This window comes from Eleutherodactylus coqui, unplaced genomic scaffold (genome assembly GCF_035609145.1).
Source record: "Eleutherodactylus coqui strain aEleCoq1 unplaced genomic scaffold, aEleCoq1.hap1 HAP1_SCAFFOLD_292, whole genome shotgun sequence".
Classification (NCBI taxonomy): domain Eukaryota; kingdom Metazoa; phylum Chordata; class Amphibia; order Anura; family Eleutherodactylidae; genus Eleutherodactylus; species Eleutherodactylus coqui.
In genome coordinates this window covers 103,324-110,000 of record NW_027102183.1, presented here as the reverse complement: position 1 = coordinate 110,000, position 6,677 = coordinate 103,324, and positions in this window count along the sequence as shown.

Sequence of the window (6,677 nt, the reverse complement as noted above, 5' to 3'; positions counted from 1 at the left end):
CCGCCAGAACAGGCCGGAAAGGTTGAGCTGCATACGGATCTAAGCCGTTGCCCAAACTAACTCTGGCCCGTGTGACCGACACAGCCGCGCACGCGCTTTCCTACGACACTCGACCGCCGGGCTCCCTCGGCCTGGGAGGCACTCTCGGGGCGGGGGGCACCGCAGCCCCCCAAGGTGGCTTCCGTACACCTCTTGAACGTTGGGGCCCGGCCGCTCGGAGAGCGGGGTCTACCCGGGCAGACAGCCTGTCGGCCCCGCGGCCTGGACAGGCGGAGCGGGGACTCTTGCGCTCGGGGGCTCTGCTCCAAGGAGCGAGAGCGGCCGCTCTGCACGGCCCGGAGAGCGGGGTGCGGGGCGCCGTCGCCTCGCTGGAACCAGGGGCGTCGTGACGTTCGCGCGCGCCTAGCCGCCGCCAGAACAGGCCGGAAAGGTTGAGCTGCATACGGATCTAAGCCGTTGCCCAAACTAACTCTGGCCCGTGTGACCGACACAGCCGCGCACGCGCTTTCCTACGACACTCGACCGCCAGGCTCCCCTCGGCCTGGGAGGCACTCTCGGGGCGGGGGGCACCGCAGCCCCCCAAGGTGGCTTCGTACACCTCTTGAACGTGGCGCCCGGCCGCTCGGAGAGCGGGGTCTACCCGGGCAGACAGCCTGTCGGCCCCGCGGCCTGGACAGGCGGAGCGGGGACACTTGCACTCGGGGGCTCTGCTCCAAGGAGCGAGAGCGGCCACTCTGCTCGGCCCGGAGAGTGGGGTGCGGGGCGCCGTCGCATCGCTGGAGCCAGGGGCGTCGTGCCGTGCGCGCACGCCTAGCCGCCGCCAGAACAGGCCGGAAAGGATGAGCTTCATACGGATCTAAGCCGTTGCCCAAACTACCTCTGGCCCCTGTGACCGACACAGCCGTGGCACGCGCTTTCCTACGACACTCGACCGCCGGGCTCCCTCGGCCTGGGAGGCACTCTCGGGGAGGGGGGCACCGCAGCCCCCCCAAGGTGGCTTCCGTACACCTCTTGAACGTTGGGGCCCGGCCGCTCGGAGAGCGGGGTCTACCCGGGCAGACAGCCCGTCGGCCCCGCGGCCTGGACAGGCGGAGCGGGGACAAGCCAAGGCTACCGGCGGGCGGGATCGACCGGGTAGCCGCCGTGGGGAACACAACTTGGACGTCTCGCGCCGTCGCGGACCACCGTCCTCCGTCTCTCTCTCCCTCTCTCGGAAGGGAGGCCGCCCGAGGCGCACGGGCCTCGGACGGCCAGGGGTGGAAGGGCTCCACCCCAAGGTGGCTTCCGTACACCTCTTGAACGTTGGGGCCCGGCCGCTCGGTGAGAGCGGGGTCTACCCGGGCAGACAGCCCGTCGGCCCCGCGGCCTGGACAGGCGGAGCGGGGACAAGCCAAGGCTACCGGCGGGCGGGATCGACCGGGTAGCCGCCGTGGGGAACACAACTTGGACGTCTCGCGCCGTCGCGGACCACCGTCCTCCGTCTCTCTCTCCCTCTCTCGGAAGGGAGGCCGCCCGAGGCGCACGGGCCTCGGACGGCCAGGGGTGGAAGGGCTCCACCCCAAGGTGGCTTCCGTACACCTCTTGAACGTTGGGGCCCGGCCGCTCGGTGAGAGCGGGGTCTACCCGGGCAAACAGCCCGTCGGCCACGCGGCCTGGACAGGCGGAGCGGGGGCAAGCCAAGGCTACCGGCGGGCGGGATCGACCGGGTAGCCGCCGTGGGGAACACAACTTGGACGTCTCGCGCCGTCGCGGACCACCGTCCTCCGTCTCTCTCTCCCTCTCTCGGAAGGGAGGCCGCCCGAGGCGCACGGGCCTCGGACGGCCAGGGGTGGAAGGGCTCCACCCCAAGGTGGCTTCCGTACACCTCTTGAACGTTGGGGCCCGGCCGCTCGGTGAGAGCAGGGTCTACCCGGGCAAACAGCCTGTCGGCCACGCGGCCTGGACAGGCGGAGTGGGGGCAAGCCAAGGCTACCGGCGGGCGGGATCGACCGGGTAGCCGCCGTGGGGAACACAACTTGGACGTCTCGCGCCGTCGCGGACCACCGTCCTCCGTCTCTCTCTCCCTCTCTCGGAAGGGAGGCCGCCCGAGGCGCACGGGCCTCGGACGGCCAGGGGTGGAAGGGCTCCACCCCAAGGTGGCTTCCGTACACCTCTTGAACGTTGGGGCCCGGCCGCTCGGTGAGAGCAGGGTCTACCCGGGCAGACAGCCCGTCGGCCCCGCGGCCTGGACAGGCGGAGCGGGGACAAGCCAAGGCTACCGGCGGGCGGGATCGACCGGGTAGCCGCCGTGGGGAACACAACTTGGACGTCTCGCGCCGTCGCGGACCACCGTCCTCCGTCTCTCTCTCCCTCTCTCGGAAGGGAGGCCGCCCGAGGCGCACGGGCCTCGGACGGCCAGGGGTGGAAGGGCTCCACCCCAAGGTGGCTTCCGTACACCTCTTGAACGTTGGGGCCCGGCCGCTCGGTGAGAGCGGGGTCTACCCGGGCAAACAGCCCGTCGGCCACGCGGCCTGGACAGGCGGAGCGGGGGCAAGCCAAGGCTACCGGCGGGCGGGATCGACCGGGTAGCCGCCGTGGGGAACACAACTTGGACGTCTCGCGCCGTCGCGGACCACCGTCCTCCGTCTCTCTCTCCCTCTCTCGGAAGGGAGGCCGCCCGAGGCGCACGGGCCTCGGACGGCCAGGGGTGGAAGGGCTCCACCCCAAGGTGGCTTCCGTACACCTCTTGAACGTTGGGGCCCGGCCGCTCGGTGAGAGCAGGGTCTACCCGGGCAAACAGCCTGTCGGCCACGCGGCCTGGACAGGCGGAGTGGGGGCAAGCCAAGGCTACCGGCGGGCGGGATCGACCGGGTAGCCGCCGTGGGGAACACAACTTGGACGTCTCGCGCCGTCGCGGACCACCGTCCTCCGTCTCTCTCTCCCTCTCTCGGAAGGGAGGCCGCCCGAGGCGCACGGGCCTCGGACGGCCAGGGGTGGAAGGGATCCACCCCCCGCGGGAAGGGGACGCGCGGCGGCACCCGGACGCGGGAGCGTTGACCCGGGGGTCTTTACTCCGCCGAGGCGTAGCCCGGAGAAGGAGCGAGACCGGCCGGCGGGGGTGGAACACCCCCTCATGCCTCGCTCCTTCTGGGGATAAAGCGCGTCGTCCGCAGGCCGCCGTCCCCTATCCCCGCCCTGGACCGCCCGCATCGGCCGGAGCCCGAGGGGACAGGCGGGGGTCCTTCGCTTTCGGGAAAACCGTCACCAAACGTGGGGCCCGTGGCCCCGCTCTCGGCCGCCCTGAGGCGGGAGAGCCCGGATCGTTCTCTCTCTCGGCGTCGGCCCCACCGACGCCGTCGCACGGTGGCCTGGGAAAGGGCTGCACCCCCTGCGCCACGCTTCTCCCCCGGAGTACTCCCCCCGCAGGGGGCTCCGCGGGGTGTCCCGACGCGCAGAGTCGCTCGCCTTCTTCCGCGGGGGACGGGAGGGACGCCCACGCGCGTCCCTTCCCCATCCTCGAGAGCCGTACGCGCCGAGGGTGAACCCGCTCGCCGGGGCGCCGGGGAGCAGGGCCCTTGTGGTCCTTCCCCGGACATGGGCGCGGCGAGGGTCCCCCGGCCGCGACGGCTCTCCCGTTGACCCACTCTCTCGCCTTGGGTGGTGGTGATGGAGGCGGCTGCCTACGCCTCAGCCCGGCATCTCGGAGGGGGGTCGCCCGGGCAGCCAGCCAGCCAGCCTGTTGGCCCCGCGGCCTGCACAGGCGGAGTGGGGACACTTGCGCTCTATGACTCTGCTCCCAGGGAGGTGGCAGAGGGGCGGCCGCGGTGCTTTGACTTTGAGCGGTCCCCACTCCAGCACTCTGAGAAATAGTCACTTTGTCAAAGACCGCACACCGCTCGTTCCCTTATATGCAAAAAAGGTGTTCGTCCTGACGTTTTGCGAGCCCTTATTTTACCGTCGTCGGCGCTATCAGGGGAAACAGGCCCGCTCCTTCCGCCTTCATGGAACCGTAGCTCGGCCCCGAGGGCCCAGGATTACCCTCATACCGGTTCTCACGACATGCGTCGACACTCGGCTCGGCCCCGGCAGCCGCAGCTCCCGCCGGCCCGGCCAGCCGGGTCCGCACCCCTGGCCGGCGCCTGGAGCGTCTGGACTTTGTCGTTTTCTCTCCAAGACTCGTCTCTGCCAACTGCCGTGGACTTCGGCGGGGGCTGCCGCGGGCTGTGCCCGGCCTCTTGGGGGTCCCGCCTGCCCGCGCAGGCAGCTAGGACAGGGTTATCAGCGCTCTCAGGGGGGCCTCCGCAGACCCCCCACAGGTGGCTTCGTACACCTCTTGAACGTGGCGCCCGGCCGCTCGGTGAGAGCGGGGTCTTCCCAGGCAAGCCGCCTGTGGGCCCCGCGGCCTGGACAGGCGGAGCGGAGACAAGCCCAGGCTACCGGTAGGATCGACCGGCTGGCAGTCGTGGTGGAGCAACGGGGACGCCTCGCGCCGCCGCGGGCCGCCGTCCTCCGTCTCTCTCCCACTCTCGGAGGCAGGCCGCCCGAGGCCAACGGGCCTCGGACGGCGTGGGGTGGAAGGGCTCCACCCCAGGGGAAGAAAACACGCCCGCGCGCGTTTGCACAGTCTGCCCCGGCCCGGCATCTCGGAGGGGGGTCGCCCGGGCAGCCAGCCAGCCTGTCGGCCCCGCGGCCTGCACAGGCGGAGTGGGGACCCTCGCGCTCGATGACTCTGCTCCCAGGGAGGTGGCAGAGGGGCGGCCGCGGTGCTTTGACTTTGAGCGGTCCCCACTCCGCACATTGAGAAATAGTCACTTTGTCAAAGACCGCACACCGCTCGTTCCCTTATATGCAAAAAAGGTGTTCGTCCTGACGTTTTGCGAGGCCCTAATTTACCGCCGTCGGCGCTATCAGGGGAAACGGGCCCGCTCCTTCCGCCCTCCTGGAACCGTGCCTCGGCCCGGAGCGACCAGGATTACCCTCATACCGGTTCTCACGACATGCATTGACACTCGGCTCAGCCCCGGCAGCCGCAGCTCCCGCCGGCCCGGCCAGCCGGGTCCGCCCCCCGTGGCCGGCGCCTGGAGCGTTTGGACTTTGTCGTTTTTTCAAAGACTCATCTCTGCCAACTGCCCTGGGCTTCAGCAGTGGCTGCCGCGGGCTGTGCACGGCCTCCTGGGGGAGTCCCGCCTGCCCGCGCAGGCAGCTAGGACAGGGTTATCAGCGCTCTCAGGGGGGCCTCCGCAGACCCCCCACAGGTGGCTTCGTACACCTCTTGAACGTGGCGCCCGGCCGCTCGGAGAGCGGGGTCTACCCGGGCAGCCAGCCGGCCTGTCGGCCCCGCGGCCTGGACAGGCGGAGTGGGGACACTCGCGCTCGATGACTCTGCTCCCAGGGAGGTGGCAGAGGGGCGGCCGCGGTGCTTTGACTTTGAGCGGCCCCCACTCCCTTCCCAGCACTCTGAGAAATAGTCACTTTGTCAAAGACCGCACACCGCTCGTTCCCTTATATGCAAAAAAGGTGTTCGTCCTGACGTTTTGCGAGGCCTTAATTTACCGCCGTCGGCGCTATCAGGGGGAACAGGCCCGCTCCTTCCGCCTTCCTGGAACCGTGCCTCGGCCCCGAGGGCCCAGGATTACCCTCATACCGGTTCTCACGACAAGCATCGACACTCGGCTCAGCCCCAGCCGCCGCAGCTCCCGCCGGCCCGGCCAGCCGGGTCCGCCCTCCGTGGCCGGCGCCTGGAGCGTTTGGACTTTGTCGTTTTTCTCAAAGACTCATCTCTGCCAACTGCCGTGGGATTCAGCAGGGGCTGCCACGGCTGTTCCCCGCCTCCTGGGTGTCCTGCCCTGCAACACCGGAGGGTCAGGGGGGGTCTTGAGCAACTACTGGTAGGTGCAGCACCTCGGGGGCCCTCTGCAGCCAGCACACTGCTGCCAACAGCCCGCTCCCCATCACCAGCCAGCCCCTTCTGCATACATCTGGCGGGGGTGCTTTTTTGACTTCCCCCATTTTGGCCTATGGGGAAAAGCCAGGGGGAAAACCTCCAGAGTCAGGCCAACCTCCTGGAACTCCAGCTCGGCCTGGAGCTACTGGTTTGCCCCCTTCCCGGTTCTCAGGACATGCCTTGACACTCGGCTCTTCCCCAGCCGCCGCAGCTCCCCTCGGCCCGGCCAGCCGGGTCCGCCCCCCTGACCGGCGCCCGGAGCAGTTTGGACTTTGTCGTTTTTTTTCTCCAAGACTCATCTCTGCCAACTGCCAAGGACTTCAGCAGGGGCTGCCACCTGCTGTTCCCCGCCAATGGGTGTCCTACCCTGCAACACCGGAGGCTCAGGCAGGGTCTTGAGCAACTGCTGGTAGGTGCTCTCAGGGGGCCCCTCCACACCCCCAGGCCCACATCCAGGGCCTCCCTCCCGGCCCCTGGAGCAGCCAGCACCCCCTCACCGTCAGCACTCTCTCCCCGTTGGGACTGTGAAACTTTTCTGACCGTGCAAGCTTCGTCAAACGGCAAGGGGGCAACCGGCGTTCTGTGCCCGGCCTCCTGGGGTCCTGCCCGGGCACATCGGAGGCTCAGCCTGGGTTTTCAGCCACCACGGGCAGGTGCACTCAGGGGGCCCTCCGCAGCCGCCCATGCACACCTCTGCAGCCAGCACACCGCTGCCAACAGCCCGCTCCCCATCACCAGCCAGCCCCTTCTGCAT